The 21,810-nt window shown below is 41.2% G+C and overlaps 1 protein-coding gene across 3 annotated transcripts in view; it reads right to left on the bottom strand.

Annotated features, from left to right (window-relative positions):
• Positions 1-20,875, bottom strand: part of LYST (lysosomal trafficking regulator) — a 176,076-nt gene extending 155,201 nt beyond the window's left edge. For 2 of the 3 annotated variants that reach the window (XM_070364844.1, XM_070364845.1), the window contains exon 1: positions 20,781-20,875. The gene's annotated coding sequence lies outside the window, so the exon portion shown is untranslated. The remainder of the gene's footprint in view (positions 1-20,780) is intronic. The other variant, XM_005905646.3, reaches the window with a different exon arrangement.
• Positions 20,876-21,810: the final 935 nt, after the last annotated feature.

The following is a 21,810-nucleotide window of genomic DNA, read 5'->3' as shown; positions in this document are numbered from 1 at the left end:
GATTTGATTTAGGTCATACCTGAATGGTCTAGTGGTTTCCCCCACTTCCTTCAATTTAAGTCTGAATTTGGCAATAAGGAGTTCATGATCTGAGCCACAGTCAGCTCCAGTCTTGTTTTTGCTGACTGTATAGAGCTTCTCCATCTTTGATTGCAAAGAATATAATCAATCTGATTTTGGTGTTGACCATCTGGTGATCTCCATCTGTAGAGTCTTATGTTGCTGGAAGAGGGTGTTTGCTATGACCAGTGCATTCTCTTGGCAAAAGGACAGAAATGGTATGGACCAAACAGAAACAGAAGATATTAAGAAGAGGTGGCACGAATACACAGAACTATACAAAAAAGATCTTCATGAACCCAGATAACCATGATGGTCTGATCACTCACCCAGAGCCAGACATCCTGGAACAAACAAAGCTAGTAGAGGTGATGGAATTCCAGTTGAGCTATTTCAAATCCTAAAAGATGATGCTGTAAAAGTGCTGCACTCAATATGCCAGCAAATTTGGAAAACTCAGCAGTGGCCACAAGACTGGAAAAGGTCAGTTTTCATTCCAATCCCAAAGAAAGGCAATGCCAAAGAATGCTCAAACTACCACACAATGGCACTCATCTCACACGCTAGTAAAGTAATGCTCAAAATTCTCCAAGACAGGCTTCAGCAATACGTGAATCATGAACTTCCAGATGTTCAAGCTGTTTTTAGAAAAGGCAGAGGAGCCAGAGATCAAACTGCCAATATCTGCTGGATCATTGAAAAAGCAAGAGAGTTCCAGAAAAACATCTATTTCTGCTTTATTGACTATGCCAAAGCCTTTGACTGTGTGGATCAAAATAAACTGTGGAAAATTCTGAAAGAGATGAGAATACCAGACCACCCGACCTGCCTCTTGAGAAACCTATACACAGGTCAGGAAGCAACAGTTAGAACTGGACATGGAACAACACACTGGTTCCAAATAGGAAAAGGAGAACGTCAAGGCTGTATACTGTCACCCTGCTTATTTAACTTATATGCAGAGTACATCATGAGAAACTCTGGGCTGGAGGAAGCACAAGCTGGAATCAAGACTGCTGGGAGAAATATCAATAACCTCAGATATGCAGATGACACCACCCTTATGGCAGAAAATGAAGAGGAACTAAACAGCCTCTTGATGAAAGTGAAAGTGGAGAGTGAAAAAGTGGGCTTAAAGGTCAATATTCAGAAAACGAAGACCATGGCATCTGGTCCCATAACTTCAGGGCAAACAGATGGGGAAACAGTGGAAACAGTGACAGACTTTATTTTTTTGGGATCCAAAATCACTGCAGATGGTGACTGCAGCCATGAAATTAAAAGACGCTTACTCCTTGGAAGGAAAGTTATGACCAGCCTAGATAGCATATTGAAAAGCAGAGACATTACTTTGCCAACAAAGGTCCATCTAGTCAAGGCTATGGTTTTTACAGTAGTCATGTATAGATGTAAGAGTTGAACTCTAAAGAAATCTGAGCACCAAAAAATTGATGCTTTTGAACTGTGATGTTGGAGAAGACTCTGAGAGTCCCTTGGACTGCAAGGAGATCCAATCAGTCCATCCTAAAGGAAATCAGTTCTGAATATTCATTGGAAGGACGAATGTTGAAGCTGAAACTCTAATATTTTGGCCACATGATGCAAAGAGCTGACTCATTGGAAAAGACCCTGATGCTGGGAAAGATTGAGGGCGGGAGGAGAAGGGGCAACAGTGGATGAGATGGCAGCACCGACTCAATGGACATGAGTTTGGGTAAACTCGGGGAGTTGGTGATAGGCAGGCAGGCCTGGCGTGCTGCAGTTCATGGGGTCGGAAAGAGTGGACTGGACTGAGTGACTGAACTGATTTTAAATGCTTGACACCAGCTTAACATGTTCCAACAGAGAGTGCCATCTAGAGGAAGAAAAGATCACTACACTCTTTCCTCAGACCAGTTTGCAGAAAAATTAAGGGTATGCATATGGCTTCCGCAATATGTGAACCATGAACTTCCTGATGTTCAAGCTGGTTTTAGAAAAGGCAGAGGAACCAGAGATCAAATTTCCAACATCCACTGGATCACGGAAAAAGCAAGAGAGTTCCAGAAAAACATCAATTTCTGCTTTATTGACTATGCCAAAGCCTTTGACTGTGTGGATCAAAATAAACTGTGGAAAATTCTGAAAGAGACGGGAATACCAGACCACCTGATCTGCCTCTTGAGAAATTCATATTCACGTCAGGAAGCAAGGGTTAGAAATAGACATGGAACAACAGACTAGTTCCAAATAGGAAAAGGAGTACGTAAAGGCTGTATATTGCCACCCTGCTTATTTAACTTATATGCAGAGTACATCATGAGAAACGCTGGGCTGGAGGAAGCACAAGCTGGAACCAAGATTGCCGGGAGAAATATCAATAACCTCAGATATGCAGATGACACTACCCTTATGGCAGAAAGTGAAGAGGAACTAAAAAGCCTCTTGATGAAAGTGAAAGTGGAGAGTGAAAAAGTGGGCTTAAAGCTCAACATTCAGAAAACGAAGATCATGGCATCTGGTCCCATCACTTCATGGGAAATAGATGGGGAAACAGTGGAAACAGTGTCAGACTTTATTTTTCTGGGCTCCAAAATCACTGCAGATGGTGACTGCAGCCATGAAATTAAAAGACACTTACTCCTTGGAAGGAAAGTTATGACCAACCTAGATAGCATATTCAAAAGCAGAGACATTACTTTGCCAACAAAAGTTTGTCTAGTCAAGGCTATGGTTTTTCCTGTGGTCATGTATGGATGTGAGAGTTGGACTGTGAAGAAAGCTGAGCACCAAAGAATTGATGCTTTTGAACTGTGGTGTTGGAGAAGACTCTTGAGAGTCCCTTGGACTGCAAGGAGATCCAACCAGTCCATTCTGAAGGAGATCAGCCCTGGGATTTCTTTGGAAGGAATGATTCTAAAGCTGAAACTCCAGTACTTTGGCCACCTCATGTGAAGAGTTGACTCATTGGAAAAGACTCTGATGCTGGGAGGGATTGGGGGCAAGAGGAGAAGGGGACGACAGAGGATGAGATGGCTGGATGGCATCACTGACTCGATGGACGTGAGTCTCAGTGAACTCCGGGAGCTGGTGACGGACAGGGAGGCCTGGTGTGCTGCAATTCATGGGGTCGAAAAGAGTCGGACAAGATTGAGCGACTGATCTGATCTGATCTGATCTGATGATGGAGTTTCCAAGGAAACACTGAAAATAAAAGCAGAAAGTATCTGCATTTTTTGCCTTTTCCTTGTCTTGTGACTTCTACAGTAAACAAGAAGAAAAAGAAAACTAACAAGAAAAAATGTTATAATAATGAACTTTATTCTTATGGCCTGATTAAAAAGCATACTTTTCCTCATCTAACAGCATCATCTAAAGGACTCAATTCTTAATTTTTCATTGAACACCAAAATTTCTGGTAAATTGTCTTTTAAAATAATATTGGATTGGCCAAAAAGTTCATTTGCCTTTTTTTGCATGATGTTATGGGAAAATGCAAATGAACTTTTTGACCAACCCAGTATTAGGTACATACTTACTAAATCTGCTACTTACAGTAGTATTAGAGAAATTATAATCACAAAGAATATTTTTCAGAAATGTATTAGGTACCAAAAAATAGAAGACTACTAAAAATCATAGGATTATTGTGAGACTTACACAAAAATTACACAAAATAATTAGTACTCCGTGAATTCTTACTCAATCAGAATCTGTTGCAATTTGAAGCAGCTTTCATGAAAATAAGGGTTGTTCACATGAACTCTTAACTATGCTAAATCCCATTTCTTCACAGAGTTTAGTATATATTGATTATAAACTGATTTATGACTTTGCCAAAGATCTCACAGATTCTTTGCAACATATCACTAAAGATCAAAAAAACTTGAGGAAAAAATGATAACACTATTTTTATCATTTCGTGCAGTTACAAATGGCAGAAACTTTCCACTTCATACTCTCCAACCCCACATTCTATAGGTGACAATAATGAAAGCCAGCATTTCAAGGTCCTATGACAACTGTCTTGGGAGTTATATTATATTTTTAGAGCTAATTAACTGGAACTAAAATAACGACATTTAGAAGACACAGCTTTTTTTCTGTCAGGTCAATTAAAAATCAATGGGTAAGGAAGTTTCCTTAACACTGTCTCTAAACGTTGCCCAGAATGTTGCCCAGAATCTTTACTCAAAGTTCACTAGTCTGCAATCTGTACACCTGCAAACAAGATTCAAAAATCTCCCCCTACACAATTTTGTAACCATAGCACAGAGCCAAACATACAAGAGATTTGGATGGGGGAAGGGAGAAGATACTAGGAAATGATCTTGTTCAGATAATACAATTCTCTTTAAAGAATCAGCTAGATAAGACATATCGGTTGAGTTAAATTATACAACATCTAAGAAGCAAATATCTGCTAACCTAGGCTTTACCTTGTAAATGTTTGGTCATACTAGATATATTAAATAATAGCTATCAGAATGATTCCCAACTACAGACTTAAGACAGAAAGTTTACGATGATATTATTTACATACCAAATTTTTTTCTTCTTACAAATAGCTTACTTGCTTTTATTCTAATTGAAGTATAGTTGATTTATAATAATATTACATTAGTTTCAGGTGTACAACATAGTGATTTAATATTTTTATAAATTATCTTCCATTTAAAGTTACTACAAACTAATGGCTATATTTTCCCATGTTGTACAATATACTCTTGTTGCTTATCCATTTATTACCTATATTTATTAATATAAGCATCTCTACAACCTATGTTATAGTGGAAATAAATATTCTCTTGAGAAAATTGAAGTAAAATTTGATAGTCATTGAATATGAAAAAGTAAAACATATTTCATGGGCTTATTTTTACAAAATCCTTGGAATTTAAAATGAGAATTAAAGGGTGTGACACTTCAACAAAGTTCTAAATTAAATAGCTGAATCGGAGATCCATAAAAACTACCTTACTGCTGCTGCTGCTAAGTTGCTTCAGTGGTGTCCAACTCTGTGCGACCCCATAGATGGCAGCCCACCAGGCTCCCCTGTCCCTTGGATTCTCTAGGCAAGAACACTGGAGTGGGTTGCCATGTCCTTCTCCAATGCAGGAAAGTGAAAAGTGAAAGTGAAGTCCCTCAGTCGTGCCCGACTCTTAGCGACCCCATGGACTGCAGCCTACCAGGCTCCTCCGTCCATGGATTTTCCAGGCAAGAGTACTGGAGTGGGGTGCCATTGCCTTCTCTGAAAAACTACCTTAGTGATAATATAAACCTTTTTTGCAAGATAAATCACAATCCCATAATTACTGATAATTCACCATACTTGAGGATGATGTTCAACTTCCATTTAATGATTAACTTCAAAAGAAATTATGACAGTTGTTTCAGATTATAGCTGTTGTTTAGAGCTCAGGTGCTTCTTGACAAATATTGAACTTGATTTTCCGAATTCTGCATGAAAGAATATCTGGTTCACAGTCAGGATGTCACACATTCTTATGAAGTTTAGACTGGTCTCCAGCTCCTTGAATACTAATGTGGTATTCATGGGAAGAAAAAAAATGTCATTAAAGCTTTGAACTCTGGACCCTAAGGATTCTGAGTAACTACCCCAGTCCCCCTGGGGAACTGAACTGACAGTTCCAATTCAGATGGCTAACAACACATTTGTCATGCCCCCAACCCAGTTCCCTGTCAAGCAAGGGGAGAAGGTGTTCCCACACATCCAAGTCATTTGGGGTGGCCCTGATGATCAAAGAAAGGGCTCCAAAAGTAGGGTAGCACATGTGAGGCAAACCCTAAGGCCAGTTAAGCTTGATGATGTTAACACCAGAACTTCCCCAAACCTTCTTCCCAGGGTTCTCTCACAATGCCACTTTCAGGGACACTGTAGTTTAAACAACCTAGAGAAGAGCCTTATAGATATAAATACCTCATATAACATTGTCTGCAAAGGTAAATCGTTTACAGTCTGGATAACTATCTTAACAGAGCCCACTCTAATACTCTTGCCTGGAAAAAATCCCATGGATAGAGGAGCCTGGTGGGCTGCAGTCCATGGGGTCGCTGAGAGTCGGACACGACTGAGCGACTTCACTTTCACTCTTCACTTTCATGCACTGGAGAAGGAAATGGCAACCCACTCCAGTGTTCTTGCCTGGAGAATCACAGGGATGGTAGAGCCTGGTGGGCTGCCATCTATGGGGTCGCACAGAGTCGGACACAACTGAAGTGACTTAGCAGCAGCAGCAGCAGTATCTCCCTCAAAATTTTACATTAATAGATAAGAACCCTAAGACAGATGGAGGTTAAGAGATTTCCCAAAAGTCACAGGGCTTTACATCTTCAGATTCCTATCCAATGTTCTTCCTAATACGGCATTAAATTTTTGAGAAATGTCGCATAGCCAAACCAAAAAAGAATCTGCCTGCAATGCAGGAGACCTAGGTTTAATCCCTGGATCAGGAAGATCCCCTGGAGAAGGGAAAGGCTACCCACTCCAGTATTCTTGCCTGGAGAATTTCATGGACTGAAGAGCCTGGCAGGCTATAGCCCATAGGGTCACAAAGAATCGGACATGACTTAGTGATTAACACTTTCACAGCCAAACTATATCTTTTAGAATATTACCTGTCAGCACATTCTAGTGATTGGGTCTGGCACTAAGTGTAACTATAATTAGGCAGTAATCATGCCTATCTGTCCTCCAGGCAATATATCCTGCCATCCTAAACTTCTCAAGGTCTTCTACAGGTTCATGTTATCATTTTCCATGTTTCCTCATGTCTCATTCACATCAAGAAGTGAACTGAAAAAAAGAAAATTCTGCTCCTCCTGGAAAGAAGTATTTATATTTTAACAACAAGTAACACCTTCCGCTCTAATGGGGATTGCAACATAAGAGGGATAAAAGTTGACTGGCTCTGACCTAGTGTTCCATATTAAATATATCAGATCAGCTCAGTCGCTCAGTCGTGTCCGACTCTTTCGACCCCATGAATCGCAGCACGCCAGGCCTCCCTGTCCATCACAAACTCCCGGAGTTCACTGAGACTCACGTCCATCGAGTCAGTGATGCCATCCAGCCATCTCATCCTCTGTCGTTTCCTTCTCCTCCTGCCCCCAATCCCTCCCAGCATCACAGTCTTTTCCAATGAGTCAACTCTTTGCATGAGGTGGCCAAAGTACTGGAGTTTCAGCTTTAGCATCATTCCTTCCAAAGAAATCCCAGGGCTGATCTCCTTCAGAATGGACTGGTTGGATCTCCTTGCAGTCCAAGGGACTCTCAAGAGTCTTCTCCAACACCACAGTTCAAAAGCATCAATTCTTCGGCGCTCAGCCTTCTTCATAGTCCAACTCTCACATCCATATATGACCACAGGAAAAACCATAGCCTTGACTAGACGAACCTTTGTTGGCAAAGTAATGTCTCTTCTTTTGAATATGCTATCTGGGTTGGTCATAGCTTTCCTTCCAAGGAGTAAGCGTCTTTTAATTTCATGGCTGCAGTCGCCACCTGCAGTAATTTTGGAGCCCAGAAAAATAAAGTCTGACACTGTTTCCACTGTTTCCCCATCTATTTCCCATGAAGTGGTGGACCAGATGCCATGATCTTCGTTTTCTGAATGTTGAGCTTTAAGCCCACTTTTTCACTCTCCACTTGCACTTTCATCAAGAGGCTTTTGAGTTCCTCTTCACTTTCTGCCATATATAGAACTATATAATAACCCTTAACTAGTAAATGTGGAGGAAAATTTGATTGGCTCAGAAAGGAGAGGTCATCCTGGCTCCTTGTACAAAAACGTGGCCAGGAAATAAGGAACCCAAGCACAGTGTAGCAAGGCAGAATTTTAAAGGAAATTCCAAGAAAGTCACACCCAAGTGTATCACACTAAAGCCCTTCAAAAAGCAGTTCGTTTTCTCTAAAACAAATTGGACAAGCAGATAACTCAAAAGATTATCTGTATTTGATCCTGGGCACCATAAAAGAATGGAAATTTTGAGACATTGTGGCTGCACCAAAAGGAACGATGAAGGCCCGTCAACTAAATCATCTCTCTGGGCTGTACATTCCTACTGGGAATAATTTTGCTAGAAGTTTTACACTGAATAGCTCATCCATCTCCGTAACAGATCTCTAGATTTTTACAGAATGATAATGATGGTGATACACCTAATACCTACCATGTTTAATTACTACACACTGGGCACTTCCATAAGCACTCTATTGGAGTGGTTGGTTTAATCCTCATAACAGTCTTGTAACTACAAATATACCCTTATTTGTCACATGTTGGAAATTGAAGCACAGTGAGGTTAGGTAACTGTTCAAGGTCACAGAGCTACAAGTATCAGACGCAGGATTCAGAACCAGGCAGTCTCTCTGTATTCTATCAAATTTCTCTTCTTCAAAACAAACACTGACTCCTCCCTCCAACAAATCAGCTCTTCCTTCCTCATTCCTGTTTCAGTTAATGGCCTCTACCCAGCCACTCAAGAGAAAAAGAAAGAATAGCACTTCATCTGGGTAGTCAATTCTTCCTCTTGACAGCTGGCTGGTTCACCTCTGCATCTCCTACTTGCTAATTCTGTGACCTTAGACTTGATTTCCTCTAAGTCTCAGTTTCTTATCTATAAAACTGAGTTCCTAAGAGCACCTCGAGTTGTTGTGAATGTTAAAACTAAATGAGATAGCACTCTGCCTGGCAGACTGTCAAAAGATCAATAATTGTTAGCTGTTATGATCATCACCTTGAATCTGGTCCTTGCCCTCTCATCTTATGACGAAGCATTCTCCGGTCCTCATCTCTCTCACTTGCAATACCAACAACCTCTTAATTGGTCGCTTTTCCTGGTGCATTTCCATTCAGTTCAAATTCTACAACTGCTAAAAATGTCAGCCACATTCCTTAAAATAATAAATGGTACTTCAATTCCTAGGGAATAAGATCCTAATTCCTTATTATCATGCTATGGAATTCCCTCCGCTAACTTTTGTTTTTAATCTCTCAACACATCTCAAAACACAATGTACCATGCCATAATTCCTCCTAAAGGTTCTCAACATTATTTCACTTTTTTTTTTTTTTAAATCATGTTGCTGCTTCTACGAAATTCCCACTAACTACCAATTACTTTTCTAAATGCCTGCATCTTAGGACTCACTACATTGTATTATGGGATTACACTGTTTCTTTCAAAGCTAGATTATATTTTATCAAGGGAAATTAAGTCTTATTTGTTTAAAAATAAGTCAAATAGTAAGAGGTCAATAAATAGAAACCAATTCATTTAATACTAACTTTGACAGTAAACATTTTGTTACTCAAATTCCTTTATGAAATATTCCCACACCTAAAGCACTGAGAAATAAACAGGCACATTTACAGGAGCCTTTCTCCATACCACGGAAGAACTTAATGTATTAAGGAAAGTGCTACAGAAACACCTAAAAACCTTTACTAATATTTAGATTAGAAACAAAAAACTTCAGCAATAAAAGCGTAGATGTTTATTCTTCCTATGTTAAAGAGTATGATTCGGAGTTTACAGTTTCAAAGTTCTTTAAAATCAACAGTAGACATGGTGGTTTTCCATACCTCCTAAAGAAACACACACACAAAAAATCCTGGAGCCTTATGCTAAATGTGAAACAAAAACAGTAAAAAATAATTTATAGAGTAACATCATAATGATGAACAGTTTTTAACATATATATTGTATAAGGTAAAGGGCCTGCAAAATAAGTTTCAAAAATACTGAACACAGGTATTGACAAGCTTGAAAGACTTCTTGCAAATGTAGATTGTTCTAGTTTCCTCATTCCTCTGTAATTCTTACAGACACAATGAAAATTAGCTTCCCTTCTAAAGAAAAAAATTCAGCTGAGGCAATTATAGACAAATGTGTTTACTATTACAGAAGAGTTCACAGCAAGAAAAACAACAGTAAGACCAAACTGAGATCTGGTTGCTTCATCTGCTGTTCTCTAACCATTCATGAGGATGGACAGATAGTAGGAGAGAAGGGCACAGGGACTGGGAGTGATCAAGAACAGAAGTAAAACAGAAATACATATTAAACAGTTTCTGAGATAATGCATTTCAGATTCAACCTACACTTTATATTGTTTTTCAACCACACTGGTATCATTACAATCTAGTTTCTATCACTGTGATCTGCATGTAGACATGTGCAAAGAAAAAGGGTTAAAGTTACACATGAACTACATACTAGAAACCAAACACCATTGTTTTCCATGTTGTATAAGGCATCTTTTAGCTATGGGATTACATTTTTTAAGTGTATTAAAATATTCAAGAATTTGGTGGTATAAGAGAAAGAATACTAGACTAAAAGTCAAAACACTTTCAGTTTTCTGTTTTGCGTCAAATTCTTTGGGATCTCAGGCAAAGTGCTTTTCTGATCCCCATTCTTCTTATACATATTCAAACAAAGACACAAGTAGATGATCTCTAAGTATTTTTTAGGCTATGGACTTTCGTTAACAGTAATACTGTAATGCTTGTGAACTGTGGTGTTGGAGAAGACTCTTGAGAGTCCCTTGGACTGCAAGGAGATCCAACCAGTCCATTCTGAAGGAGATCGGTCCTGGGTGTTCTTTGGAAGGACTGATGCTAAAGCTGAAACTCCAATACTTTGGCTACCTCATGCGAAGAGCTAATTTATTGGAAAAGACTCTGATGCTTGGAGGGATTGGGGGCAGGAGGAGAAGGGGATGACAGAGGATGGGATGGCTAGATGGCATCACTGACTCAATGGACACGAGTTTGGGTGAACTCCGGGAGTTGGTGACGGACAGGGAGGCCTGGCGTGCTGCAATTCATGGGGTCGCAAAGAACTGGACACGACTGAGCAACTGAACTGAACTGAATAGTCATATAGTAACTGTAAGCATCAAGATTAAGATTAAAATTACACATTCTAAATGTTTCTTTAAACTGCGCATCATTAGGTTTTGTCAAAACCAGAGATTCTATTTAAAAAAAAATAAGATGTAGAGAAAATAAATACATTTCAGTAATATGGAATGTATGACTTTAGAAACAGACTCCAAAATTTTTAAATAAAGCTAACAGAGAAAAGCAGGAACAGTTATCAGCATTACTGTCTTTGGAATCATCGTTAATAGGAAATCCAGAAAATGGCAAAGGATTTTAATCTTTAATAGACTAAAAGAAAAGTCATAGTGTATTAAAGGTTCAGATAAGTAAATATCAAAAAGTAGTGTAAGAGTGAGCTGACAAATATAAACAGCTGCCCTACAAGTCACACCAGCAAAATTTCCTCTTACCATTGGCCAGGATACACTGATTTTTGCACTTCAATGAACGAATATTCAGAAGACATAACAATGAATGCATTTTATGAACTGACTAATGTTCTCCTTGCCTTTCAAATAAAGTACATAGTTATAATAATTGAGGAACCCATTCTCACCATTGTTTTAATTTTACACTCATCTAAACTTTGTATAATAATTATGTTGTTGAAAAAATATTTATGCAATTAGGGCTTCCCTGGTAGCTCAGACAGTAAAACGTCTGCCTACAATGTGGGAGACCCAGGTTCGATCCCTGGGTCGGGAAGTTCCCCTGGAGAAGGAAATGGCAACCCACTCCAGTACTCTTGCCTGGAAAATCCCATGGATGGAGGAGCCTGGTAGGCTACAGTCCATGGGGTCCCAAAGAGTCAGACACAACTGAGTGACTTCACTTCACTTCACTTCATGATTATTACTCTTCAACCTAAGGAACCAAGACAAGTGAACTACAAAACTAGTAAGAATTCCACTGCAGCAAATTACATTTTGATCAGAACAAATTTAAAGAGGGAAGAAAAAAATTAACATACTATTATTGCTCTTTACATGTTCATAACAGAAAACATGTATATAGATATGAATTCACTTTTGTTAAATAGAAATTACCAAAACCAGTGAATTCAGCCAAGAATCAAATGTAACCACAATAGAAAACAAATATACTTAACCAGAAAATATTTCCAATGTACAAACACAGTTAACTTTTAAAAAAGCTAGTAAGTGAGAATTATAAGAACAAATCCATAGAAAATAGCAAATCCATTCTAATAACAACCTTGGAGATGGAACATGGTTCTATTATTCCACAAAAACACAGGATTAAAAGTAGAGGGGGAAAAAACAGAAACCTAGAGTTAATCCACAACCTAGATGTCACTTTCCAATATTTCATCCAAATTAGGAATTCCCTCCTTTCTATAAACACTCTCCACCCATTTCAATTTCTGACAAATTATGGTTATTATGAAGTTTGTCTTCCTTGATCTAAAATATTTCTTTCTCTCACTTTCACTCTTCTGATTACTACAAAATTACTGACTAGACATTATTAGGAGGCACTGCTAGCACTTCCATTTTCTTCTCAGTTTTTAACCCTTCATCTCCATTGGCTTTTTCTCTATGTTTAAAAAGAAAGAAAGAAAAAAAGCCTGTTGACACCTTCCTCTTTCAAGATTACTCAAGGGTAATCTGCACTGGAAGTAGTCTTTTCACCTCCCCCCCCACCCGCCCCCTGCCACACACACATACTCTGTGCACAGCAGCTTGGATTTTGCACATACCACTCTACTGAAACTATTCAAGTCAAGACCAACAATAAACTTCTAACTGCCAGACTCAATCCAACGGATATCCTTGTCTCGTTTGACCTCTCTGAGGAACATGAGGCATCAGTCAGTGAGTCAGTTCAGTCACTCAGTCGTGTCCGACTCTTTGCAACCTCATGGACTGCAGCACGCCAGGCCTCCCTGTCCATCACCAACTCCCGGAGCTTGCTCAAACTCATGTCCATTGAGTTGGTAATGCCATCCAACCATTTCATCCTCTGTCATCCCCCTTTCCTCCTGCCTTCAGTCTTTCCCAACATCAGGGTCTTTTCAATAAGGCATATGAGATTATTAATCACTCATTCTTAAATTTCTCTTGTCTCTTGACATGTGTGTGTTCATGCTAAGTTGCTTTAGTCATGTCTGATTCTTTGTGACCCCATGGACTAGAGCGGGCCAGGCTTCAGTCTGTAGCCTGTACAGCCTACAGTCTGTCTGTGGGATTCTCCAGGTAAGAATACTAGAATGGGTTGTCATGTCCTGCTCCATCTCATGACATGGAAGATGCCAAATCTCTTTTGGTTTTCCTCCTGCCCCTCTGACCTCTCCTTCTGTCTCCTTGTCTGGATGCTTCTTCACCAGCTCCTTCACATTGGTGAGCCTCTGCATTCTCCCCTCTGCCTCACTTCCCTTTGTGTTCTTTGACAATCTTATCCATCCAAGGTTTCAGGTGTCATCTATATAATAATGGCTTCCAAAATTTCCTCTAGAGATTAATTCATAACTTCCTTCAAATTTCCAGACCCTTATAGAACAAGACATACCCAGAACATTTCAGGGCAGTGTTGTGGGGTTAGAATAATCTTAGGTTAGTAAGCTCCATTCACGTGCCTATAATTCAAGGCTCAATTCATTTCCCAACATCTACAACCCCTTTCCAGGGTGGTATGTCATCAGGTTACCAATGACTGATATGACTAAATAGCTTGATTTGTCCAGGACAGTCCTACTTTATGCTTGTTGTCCCACAGTAATTATTAATGTCTTTTCATTTTCAAAATAACATCAGTTTAGTCAATATATAATCAGCCTACCTGCCACCATCCTTTCTGATTTTTAATGCACAACTAGATGAGTTCTCCTGGCTCAACTCTGAATTCTTTACTCCCTACCATTAGAATCCCTAGTTCTGTTGCTAAGAAACTTTCCTATATCCTCTACTTCCACACAAGAGGATCACTTCATCTCCTTCTCTTAATAAATCACTATGGACACCCAGATCCCAGGCCAGGAAGACAAGTCAGTACTATTCTGGTTTCCAAAGGTGATTTGGACATTATTATCCCACTCCATCCCCTTTTAAGGTTATAACTATAGTTATAGTTGTCACTGACTGACCTTTGAGTCATTCATTTATTGAGAACTTTGTCATACAATTTCTGTCTTCCTCTCCACACAAGATCTGTTATTCCAGGGCTTCACTACCCATGAGAAAATTTAATGCCAACACACTAGGATTTAGAGTACTTTGACTTCCTTTTCTTCAATGACCCCTACTTGGCAGAAGGCCAGCATGATTTAGGAGTTGGGCATAAATAAGGGTTCTGGGGCTAGAAAGACTCAGGTACCTCCAAGCTGTGTGCCTTGGGGAAAATTACTTAATCTCACTGAGCCCCAGTTTCTTCATTTGTAAAATGGAGCTCCTAATATGTGCTTCACAGGATGGTTGTGAAAAATAAGTTCGATTTAGTATTAAATAATAATAATGCTCATAGGTTTATTATGAGAAGCTCATAATTAATCCATAAGAAGCATTCAGTATAGTGACTAACACAAAGCACAAAATAAACAGTTGCTTGTATTAGTATTAGTATTGTAATTAGTGCTATTAATCTTTACCCACCATCATTGGTCATACTTTGGCTCTTATTTACCAGAACCTTAAATTTAGGACTCTCACATCACATTTTTCCATCTCTCATACTCCTTTACTTCCACTAATCCTACAGCTTACTCATGGGATTCTTCATCCTCTTCATTCTCCACATTTGTCAGCCCTGTCATGGCTTCACTTTCTTCCTTAATCAAGCAGGATACTTAAAAGTTCAGCCCTTCAGTTAACAACCTCATCACCACCGGTAATCTCTTGACTTCACACCACCCTCTACCCAAGTTCTCCATCATACCTTCCCTTCCAATCCCCATCCAGGTTCAGCCTATTTGCCTTCTGCTCTGTTACAGGAACTGCTGGAGAAAACTGCTTCAGCATGGACAGCCTCTTTCTATGTTTGTGATTGCAGGGGCGTTAAACACTATCAGCGATTAGGTCACTTGTCCTTGGTCAAGGCCACTTTCCAATCACAGTGGTAACTTGTCCTTTCCCCACAAAAATACCCCAATCCATGCTCTTCCTTCTCAATCTCAGCAGATAACCTTGCTCCACAGAAACAAACGAAACTATCCTGGCTACTCATTTGTCTCTGTGTCTACTCCTTATATCCTTTTCCTTTTTCAAAAGGAATATGCATCACTACTTTTCTTCAGGATAACCCTTTCACCTGTGCACCTGTACTCTTGTTCCCAATCCTTCCACTGCCTCTGAGATTATGTCTATTATCTTCCTTCTCTTGTGACTTCAATTTTCCCTCCTTTTTAATAGCCCCTTTCCTTCAGTCCACTAAAGTATCCTTTTTCTTCCATGTTTGAAGAAAAACAAACCTTCCCTAATCACATCTCCCTGCTCAAATCTCCACCCACTGTCCTCCCTGCTTTACCAAAAGTATTTGAAAGAATATATTTACTGAATGAATGAAAACTTTTTTTACTTGGTTCAGACTTCTCTCCTGAGCTCCAGACCTACATATGTTAAAATTTTAAATTATATGTGACTCATTCCAGATTCAGTTTCAAGAAACAAAACAGCTACTTCACCAAACCGATGTTAACTGATCTCCCTATCTACTCCTCTCTGTCTTTTTAGAATATCGATTACTAGCATCACCATTGGCACCCCACTCCAGTGCTCTTGCCTGGAAAATCCCATGGATGGAGGAGCCTGGTAGGCTGCAGTCCATGGGGTCGCTAAGAGTCAGACACGACTGAGGGACTTCACTTTCACTTTTCACTTTCATGCATTGGAGAAGGAAATGGCAACCCACACCAGTGTTCTTGCCTGGAGAATCCCAGGGACGGCGGAGCCTGGTGGGTTTACGGGGTTGCACAGAGTCGGACACGGAGCCTGCCGTTTATGGGGTTGCACAGAGTCGGACACGACTGGAGCAACTTAGCAGCAGCAGCAGCAGCATCACCAGCAGCAGCACCACCATTCACCTAATCCAGAATCCTTAACGCCCTCTTTGATTCCTCCCTCTTTTTCCCCTACCTCGTATCTAAACAAGTCCTTGCTAAAATCTCCCATGAAAGTGAAAGTGTTACTCAGTCATGTCCGACTCTTTGTAACTCCACAGAGTGTACACCCACCAGGCTCCTCTGTCCATGGAATTCTTCAGGCAAGGATACTGGAGAGGGTTGCCATTCCCTTCTCCAGGGAATTTTACCAACCCAGGGATCAAAGCTGTGTTTCCTGCACTGCAGGCAGTTTCTTTACCATCTGAGCCACCAGGGAAGCCCCAAATCTCCCATATGTGTCCCTTTTGTGTCTCCCCAGAATCCCTACTGTTGAGCCCCTCCTCCCCTGATAGTACTTAACAGGGATGGTGTGAAGGTTAAATGAGATGCTAAATGGGAATGCATTCTGTAGTGAGGTACTCATAAAGATTATTTAATATTATTATATCCTTGGCAAAATGAGCATGAGGTTAGCATAATATGATGTATTCTTTAAAAACCTATTCTGCATCTTAGTAATCAGTACTTTATTTCTAATCACAAATCACAAAGCATCTGTTTGGCAATCTGGTCTACAATTTTTATAGAAATCAGTCAGTGCCAAGATGTTTAACGTATAGTTTCCAGGCTTCACCTCCTCACACATTTTTTGATTTAAAATGTGCAACTCTTCGGGTTTCTGGCAAAAATCTATTCTCTTTACTTTTTATAGACGAGTGGCAGTAGTTGTAGAGAATATGTGTGGTACTTACTCTACCTTATTATTCATCTATTTCTTCCACTTATCTAAAGTGGCTAAAAGTTCTCTAATTTCCTGATCTGTCTTGAGTTTCAACTTCAAAGAATCACATTTGAATGGAATAATGACCAGCCTTTTGGAAAACTATTTGATTTCTTTCTTGGCTAATTAAGATGATTACACCTTTTAAACATTATCCTTTCATATTATTAGATAAGATTTTTCTTTGTTTTTTTTTTTTTGTCTTCCCAGAAGTTAGACTTGGATAGCATTCAAAACTTCCCAATGTCTCAATTACTGTAAAACAAAGCCAGGAGAATTAAGAGGCACAGGATAAACACTGGTGAGAAGCAATAGCAAAGAGAATACAGACTCCTTATCAACTCTAAGATCAGTTTATAGCTATTTATGTATGGATGTGAGAGTTGGACTATAAAGAAAGCTGAGTGCTGAAGAATTGATGCTTTTGAACTGTGGTGTTGAAGGCTCTTGAGAGTCCCTTGGACCGCAAGGAGATCCAACCAGTCCATCCTAAAGGAGATCAGTCCTGTGTGTTCATTGGAAGGAACTGATGTTGAAGCTTAAACTCTAATCCTTTGGCCACCTGATAGAAAGAGCTGACTCACTGGAAAAGACCCTAATGCTGGGAAAGCTTGAAGGCAGGGGGAGAAGGGGACGGCAGAGATTGAGATGGTTGGATGGCTTCACCAACTCAATGGAGACGAGTTTGGGTAAACTCCAGGAGTTAGTGATGGACAGGGAGGCCTGGCGTGCTACAGTCCACGGGCTCAAATGAGTCAGACACAACTGAGCGACTGAACTAAACTGATTTTTAGATACTTATGTAACATACTTATCTAACATGTTTTTATATACTTTCATGTGTTTTGGTTTAAAATCCTTTTTAAAATATTAGTGTACTACTGGGGTTCTGAAACTGTTAAGGGGTAGACCTTAAATATTAAGACCATAATATATTTTTCATACAAGTTGTACAGATCAAATTCTATTGCTCCAAATACTGCATAATTTGATGAAGAAAATCTCCACTGAATATGTGATGGCCCATTTATGTCAAGCCATCTTTAATGAAACAGAAGAATTAGGATAATCTCTGTATATTACTAACTACTAGTAAAGTATTAAAAATACAGGTCATTTCCATTGTAATTCACAAATGGCCAAGTGAAGCCACATTTGATAACAAGATTCCTGAAGCTTGAAAAAATTCTTGAACTTAAGCCAGGTATCCAAACACAATTCAGAAAAAGGTTAATCAGATGAAGGTGTTCAAGTTAGATACAACAACAAATTAAAAATGTATTCTGAAATTCTGGATTATATGGCTTTCTCTACAACTGAAACAGATGCTCTAAGTGCATGCAAGTAAAAACAAAGCTACATTTGATGAAAAAGATGATTAGGTTGGTCTAAAAGTCTAGAAAGAAAATGAGTATGAAAAAAAGTTGGCAGTTCATGGTTGAAAATATTAAGTCCCTATTATAGTCAAGATAACATAGAAGTGTCTTCAATACAAAGTCACTGGGTCTACTACTACTAATCTCCACTTGGAGTCTAATTTCATTATTTTCTAACCAACTTCTAACCTTCTCTCAACCAAGTTGCTCCTCTCATGAATCTCACCTCAATATATGTCTACTCCATCTATCTACTTGCTCAGGACAGAAATTCTGGTGTCCTTTAAGTCACCTGTTGACCTTACCCTCAATTTATTGAGAAATCAACCACTCTACCAATTCCACTATGGTCCAAAGTACAACCTCTCTGGCCTGGATTATGGGAAAGGTCCTGGAATTGACATCACAGCTTCTGCCCAACACCTCACCCCACCCCAGATAAAATCTATTCTCCATCCAGCCACCACAGTGATCCTTTTAAAAGGCAAGTCTGATTATATGTCTTCTCTATTCAAAAGGATGAGCCCCCTTCCTCCTCAGAGTGGAAGCCCAAGTCCTTCAAAGGCCTACAAGCCCTTGCACAATCTGATTCCCCATTCCCACTTACCTCTCTCCTGCATTTCCACTGCTTTTCCTTTGCTCACTCCACCACAGCCAAATCAGCCTCTGCTGCCCTCAAATGCACCCAGGACACTCCTGCCTCTAAGCATTCTGCAAGTGCCTTTCTTTCTGCTTGAACACTCTTCCCTCAGAGAGGTGCAGGGATTGCCCTTTCACTTCCCTGTGGTCTTGGGCTCAAATGTCATCTTCTCTAGGAAGTCTTCCTTGGCTATCTCTAGTTAAAGCTGCAAGTCTCTTAGACAACAGATCTGTGGTTGTCAAAGGGGAGGGGACAGAGTGGGAGGTTGGGGTTAGCAGATGTAAGCTAGTATATGGAACAGATAATCAACGAGGTACTAATGTACAGCACAGAGAACCATATTCAGTATCCTATGGAAAAGGTATTTTAAAAAAAGAATGTATGTGCGTGTGTGTGTATAAAACTGAATCACTTTGCTGTACAGCAGAAATTAGCACAACATTGTAAATCAACTATACTTTGATAAAACAAAATAAAACTGCAAGTCTCTCCCTCATCCATGCTTTTTCTCTATAGTACTTAACACCATCAGACAAAGAACATATTTTATTATCTGCGATCCCCTACTAATGCAAACTTCCTGCTGGAGAGGATATTTATCTGTTTATAAAACTGGTACACAGTAGGTACTCAAAAATATTTACTATATTCACATATAATCTTATAGCTTACAAATTCACTTTAATGTAAATTAAACTATATAGTAACTCATTTCCTCCCGATGCTCCCTCACTTCTCCAAATTTTCCAACCTTTGTAGTAACAACGTGGATGACAACAAAGAGCTGTCAGAAAAAAAAAAAATGTTGCTGGCTACTTGCAAAGCTCTTTAAAACAGATCCCCCATATTAATTAACTACATTTATAAGATGAAAGCACAAAGTCAACATCTTTATTAGCATAAGGTTCCTAGGTGTGGAAGTTTAAAGTAACAGAGCAGAATAGCCAAGGATCATCAGGAAGAAAAGACCAATTCAGTTTGTGCAATCTGCTAAACAAACCCCAAGGAAAGTGCAAGCTGAATTCAATATTCAAGGAAACATTCTGGTCTGAATTCAACACCAAAGTATTAAACACGAGATTCAACTCTCTTAAAATGTTGTATCTGCTTAAAACAACCTCATCAACTACCAAGTGCTATCGCTGGGTGTGTATGGTTGTTTTGTTTTGTTTAACCCAGTAAGACCCAGAGCTAGGAAGCGTTTTTTAAAGCCTCTAAACCTTACCCCCTCTGCCACCAAGCAACCAACTGGCCTCCACACTGTGGTGCTGGGGTCTCCCTGGGTTATTTCCCATACAGAAAATTATACAGTTATAATCCCACCAGAGGCCAACCCGCACCTCAGACAAGACGCCAATGATGCCCGGGACAGACGGCAGATGTCTCAGAGGATCCTCTAAAGAGTCTCTCGCCCGGGCATAGGGCTTTACAGGCAGGGGAAAAAAGGCAGAGGGCTGAGGCGCAGAGGAGATGACAGGTGGGCGAACACCCGCGGGGCAAGATCTTACAGCGCGACCCGCAGGGTGGTGGCGCCGAAACTGTCAACTCCAGCCGTCAACCTGCCGGTGTGGGCCCGGCCCGGGTGCAAGTTGTGCCGGGGCAAAGGATAACAAATGCAATCAAGACCGCAGCAAGTCGCCGCCAGCCTGCCTGACCTCCGCCCTCTAAGCGCCGGGAAATAAAGTTAGTGGCCGCTGGCCGCCGCAAAGGTCCAGAGAAGCCGGGCAGAGCTCGCGCCCGCCGCTCAGGTGCTGTCAAAGGCTCCCCGGGCGCGGCGGGGAGACGTCCCGGAGCCCCAGAGCCGGAAAGAAGCCTCGGGCCGGCGCGTCGAGGCCGAGTCCCCCGCGCCCTCAGCCCTGCCACCGCGACCCCGAGCCGGGGCTGACTGCCACCCCCAACCGCCTTCCCTCCAGGCCACCGATAGGATCCGGGACCCCCAACAGCGGTCGGCATGCCCAGGCCCGGCGGCCACCTTTACCTGCTCTCTGGCCGCCAATGACGCGCGTTCCTCCTCACCGGGAGAACCCCGAGTCGACGCCGCTGACGCCGCCGCCACTGCCACCACAAATTCCCTACCCCCCGCCCCCTCAGGTAACCCAGGAAACCGGGTACACCACCCCCTCCCTCCCCCCCGTCCGGCCCCAGACTCGCTCCTGCGCTTGCGCACTTGCCCGCCTCACGCGTCCCGAGCCCCGCCCCTCGCCGGTAAGGCAGCGCCAGCGTCGCAGTCGTAACGCGTGGAGGCCGGAGCCAATGAGGAAGAGAGGAAGGCGGGCCGAGCTCTCGGGGTGGGGCCGGGGCCGGGGCCCGGGCTTTCTCCTCGCGGCCGGGTGGCTGGTCCCGCGTCCTCGCTCTTTCACGGCTTTGCGAGGCGGGTTGCGTCACACCCTAGGTAGAGCCTGCTCCGTTTGAAAAGCACCAAGTCCATGCGTAGCGTCCTCTCCCTCCGTTCAACATAGATAATCATACTGTGCCCCTTCTCTGGGTCCGGAGGATGGGAGAAGAAATATGGGAAGGGGTTGGGAGAGGGAGAAAGGGTTACCCACGAGGAACTCTGCCCTTCCTCCGGGGCCTGGAAAAAAGAAACATTTTGCAAAGGTTACTGTAGGCTTATTACAAAAACGTAAAGAGGTTTACGAAGCTACTTTAGAATTAAGTGCAAAGGTGTATGTTTAACCCTCTTCACACACAGGCAGTGTGCACTGTCAAAGTTGTGTGTCTTACAATAGCAGTGCCTCCAGAGGGTGGGAACCATAGGTTAAATATAAGGCTATTTTAGCTTCATCACTGACTGTCAGGTCCAGCATATGGCTGACAGGCTACTGATGCCGTAGTTTGGCATCACCACCTAGTCACTGCGGCTGGCCTTGCGGTGGAATGTCTAAGATACTGGAAAAGAACCTGAGCTTTGAGGCTTCAAAGTCTAGGGTTCAAGTCCTACCTAATACAAGGTACAGCTGACCCTTGAACAAGAGGGAAGCTATTAGGGGCACTGGCCCGCTACTAGT

The sequence above is a fragment of the Bos mutus genome, chromosome 28 (genome assembly GCF_027580195.1).
Source record: "Bos mutus isolate GX-2022 chromosome 28, NWIPB_WYAK_1.1, whole genome shotgun sequence".
Lineage (NCBI taxonomy): Eukaryota > Metazoa > Chordata > Mammalia > Artiodactyla > Bovidae > Bos > Bos mutus.
This window is presented reverse-complemented; position numbering and strand designations above follow the sequence as displayed.